Below are 4,653 nucleotides of genomic sequence, written 5' to 3'. Positions count from 1 at the left end.
TGCCAACATTGGGTCACAGACGGTGCGAATTTAAAACACGATGTATCATAATCTCCATTGGTAGAACCAAAACTATGGTTTAATGAAACAGCATATTTCCTTGTGAACCTCCTCTTGGGAGGAGGTCAAGAGGAAATTGAAAAGATTTATGGAAAAAAAATTCTTTTAAATCTTTTTTTTTCTTCCCAACTGAAGGCTGTGCTGGAGGAGGGGGAGTAAAGCACGGGCACGTAACCCTTGCTGGAGGTCATGGATGAGCGAAGGCAGTTCAATCACAGCACCGTGTTGGATGCCAAGGGGGAGGGTGAATGCCATGCAAATGGCGCGTGGAGGGAGGGAGGTACCTCTCCCTCTCCCTATAAAAACCATGGCCAAGGGAGCTGGAGGGGGAGCGAAACGCTGACGGAGAAGGAGAGAGGAGGAGAAAAAGGCCGTGATAATCAGACGTTACCATGTGAGGGGGAGGATCCGTCACGTTGTTGATTTAGGAGAGAGTTGTAACGCTACGAAGGAGGAACTGCTGTCGAAGCTACCATTACCACAAACACACCACCAGTAGGAATCCACCAACATGCTGCCAGAAGAAGTCACCTTCTCTCCTCCACGTGGGCCTCCATTTACCCCCAGAAGCTTTAGAAGCTTCTTGGGAAGCTTCTAAAGCCTCCTTGGAAGCCCCCCTTCTTGTGGGTTTCTATAAGCCCCCTTTCAAGTGGGTTTAATAAACCCCCTCCTCGAGATTTAAACCCCATTCCCGTGGGATCCCCTCCATGCTCTTTCCTATCACAAATTCCACTAAATCCCTATAAACTCACGATGGCCGAAGGTTTAAAGCAACCCTTCCCATGGGCCTTTCTTATTGCCCTCTCAAGTGGGTTTAAAAGCCCAGTTACCCCGAGATTTAACCCCCTCTCACTAGTGAGCTATACATCCCCCTTCTTCCCTTTTCGGATCCACTAAGACCATTTGAAACCCCCCCTTGTTTCATGGGGTCCCATACAAATCCTTTTTTTAAAGCCACCTTTAGCCCCCGGGTTTCATAAAACCCCTTTTCCTATTGGCTCTCAAGAGGGTTTTTATAACCCCCCGAGGTTTAAGCACCCCCTTTCCCATGGAAATCCTCACTTTCGGGTTTCAAAACCCTTTTTCCATCGGTCCTACAAAGCGGGTTTTTCAAACCCGAAGTTTAAGCCCCTTAGCATTTCCACAAAGTCATTCTTGACGGTTGTAAGGTCCTAATCGTGAAATCCCTACTTCAAGGAGGAAACCTATAAATCCTTCTAAAGCCGATTCCGAAAGACGGTGCAAGCGGTCACAAAGGGAGTTTCCTATGCAAAGGAGACAGCCAAGATCATAACTCTACATCCAAGGCGAAAAGGTCAAATTCGAGATGGCTCCTAAGAAGGCAGAAGGCGCAAACGCAGGTGGATCATCTCCTAACATCCATGTGGACATTTCACCGCAAGTCTAGGTTTTTCTTCCTAATTTTGATTTACATCGTAATAATTCAATTGTGCATGATTCATTTACGAAAATTAGGATGCACTTTTTCGATGGAAATACTTTGGATAAATTAAAAGGAAATAGCTTACGATCAAGGAATTGGTCATTTGTATTTTTCCAATGGAACGAATGTAAGGACATAAGACGTCTATGCATTCTTAGAAATTTGTTATATGCATTACAAGTAACGAATTTAGATCAATTAAAGATCATCTTTATAAAGTTGAAATTATTATTCTACACTTCGATTAGGCATGGAAAGAATAAATCGCATGTCGCATTATTAGGCATCTTTCCTTCGAAATGATTCATTAAAAGAAGGTTGCTAATAATCCGTAGGAATCTGGAAGGCATGGAAATGGTTCTTGAGCTACATAACTCTAGTCAATTGGTATAAATATTGTTTCAACTGCGTAATTGTTAGAAAAGGCTGCATGGTTCAAACATAAAACCCTAAATCTTAGTAGCATGAAACTTGATTGCATGTTATAGAAGGATCACTAGGAATTTTGCCATAACTTAACTTACACTTTGATCTTAGTCGAAAAAGTTAGGGATTGTAAAACTATTCATACATAGACAATACATCATGTGGTTACAAAAATGGTATCGTAAATATCTTCAAGAATAGACAAGTAAATTGGTTTAAACCTAAACACCTAAAAATCGTGAGGGACTCGTTTAGGAAGGGTTAATTCAATGCAACATATCCCAAAGAGCTAACTAGGGTTTAGAACGTTGAGGACAGGACCTAATCGCTCTTATTACCAAAACTGAAACTCTTATACCTTAAAGACTTGCCCACATTCATGGAATGTAGGGACAATAGTACATAATTGCGAGAGCCGACCTAGGGTTTCTACCCAAAGGATCACTCGCTAACAAGATGAAACTCGATTTGAATTTAGAACCTTAGGACCGACAATGTCAGCCTAGTGCAATCAGGATCGGATTGTTATGAAAACACCCTAACCCTATTTCCTATCTAATCATGATACCGTGATTAGAAGATGCCGTTGATGGGTAAATTAGTCCCATGGATTAGATGCGACACTCGTGCAACAAGTTGCAGTATCGCATGATCTTGTGATTTGATCACAAGGGAATGGCCAATTCCTCGGAATGAGATTGGCAGATTCTTACGCAAGTTTATCTTGCAAGAGGATAAATAATCGTCCTGATATAGTACCTTTCTTGGGTAAAGTGACCAAGATATGGGGATTAGATATTTGCTTGGAAGCAAAAGACCAATCAATAAATTGGAATAACATATTTACTGCTAATAGAACTTAAGATTTTGACTAAGTTGGGTTAATAGGGTACGGCCCTAACCCAAGGATATAAGGGTTAATAGACAAATCCTTGGGGATCTTGCCAAGTCGCAATTGATCTCGGATTGAGTGCTAGATGCATTTATAAAGAAGGATTCGCTCCTTAGCAATTGGCCAAAATAACGACCACTAGACATGATTGTGCTTGTAACAGTTTAGAGAGCACTGTTTGCTTTGTTTGCTCAACGAATTAAAGGATGAATGGATATCTAATGCTTTAGGTTGAAGGCCTTAAGGGAGAGGCAGCTTCAATTACCCCCGACTGCTTGCCTGACCGTAATCAAGGGGGTTGTTAATCGCGCCGGGAAGGTGGACGGAACCCGCTGCGAGAGGTCTCTTTGTTGAGCACTACTTGGAGCAAGAGGACGCTTGGGTGCTAGAGGGGGCTCTGGCCATAAATCCCTCGCCTTTCGAGCCCTGCACAAGAGGCCAACATGACTCGAGATTGGATCTCGAGGCCCGCATACTAGTCTATGGGCAGAATCTTGGAGTAGTAATCCCTGTGGATTGTTGGATAGCCTTCGGGTGGATTATGGATAAGCCTACAGGCTGGATGTTATAAATGTATTCCAAAGGTAAATATGATAAGCTGTTGAAAAGGAAGTGCTATGATTACGTGAAGGAACCAGTGCCTAACGGACTAATTAAGGAAGCTGTTTGATGCATGTCCAACTAAATGTGGTAGGTAATTAGATAACTAAAACAACCTGAGGAAAGTGCGATGGATGTGGCCATGGGTCTGTCCTATGGATGGGTGGTCCCGGTTGGTCGGGAACTTTTCTCAATCATGATGGATAGTAAGAAGACCATTCAAAGAACACGAACAGCAAGAGCATTGATCTAAATCTAAGTTACAATAATCCCGGTTTACGCTGTTTTAGGGGAACGGAATGGGACTATGCCTTATGGCAGAGAGGTCGAGCCTTGCATCCCTCTCATTTCCCATTATCCTTGAATCAAGTGCAGCGTAAATCCACTTCAGCCCTAGCGTTTCTGCGTAAAGTAGTTCGCTTGGGGTTTGACGCTAGTTGCTGTTTAGGAAATGACCATTAGGAAAAACCATGATTCAGGTCAGTCCTAAGTGGGAACGGTGAGAATACTTCTGCTACGTGGCAGACGCGGAAAGTCCTAAATCGCAAACCCCGTGACATTCCATGGGAGTTCCGGGCGGAACTTTCTAGACATTCATTCTGATGGACTGCTAAAATGTGTCCTGAAGATTACATGTGGACACGTTACAAATCATCACTTACAATTGAGCCCAAATTGGAGGTCTAAGAGGCTAAAGACAATACTAAAAGCTGCTCAAATACTTGTGCTTTTTCCAAGCACAATACAATTAGCATAAATGCACAACACACTTATTTTTCTTACTTTGCAGTCCTAAATTGATCCTCAGACTACCATTAGGAAAAAAATGAACTCACAAATGGGCCCTTAAAAATAATATAGTTTAAGATGTGGGCCTTTTGGATTGTCCAATAGGAAGGCTAGATGTTGACATCCATGGAGGGTGAATCTTCTCTCTCCAAATCTTGGGTTTTCTATTAAAAAAAGGGATAGTGGGGGATTAAAAAAAGGGAGAATGAATAGTACACAAAATTTGATTTTCTCTCACCTTGTATTTTCCTCATTTTTTTGGAAAATTTTCAATTTTGGTTTTTCTCCCTCTCATGAAATCACTTTGACCCAAAAGTTGAGATGCAAACCACTTTCCCTCTCTTCTGTATACTCATGAATTTTCATCTCCATTGAAGCTCCTTGCTGAGAGTAATTAGGGTTTTGAGCGTTCTGCTTACCTCTACACTTTCTTCTCCACACA

This window comes from Lygodium microphyllum, chromosome 27 (assembly GCF_053477565.2).
Source record: "Lygodium microphyllum isolate KBCC chromosome 27, Lygodium_microphyllum_v1.1.10, whole genome shotgun sequence".
NCBI lineage: Eukaryota > Viridiplantae > Streptophyta > Polypodiopsida > Schizaeales > Lygodiaceae > Lygodium > Lygodium microphyllum.
Note: the sequence above shows the minus strand (reverse complement) of the source record.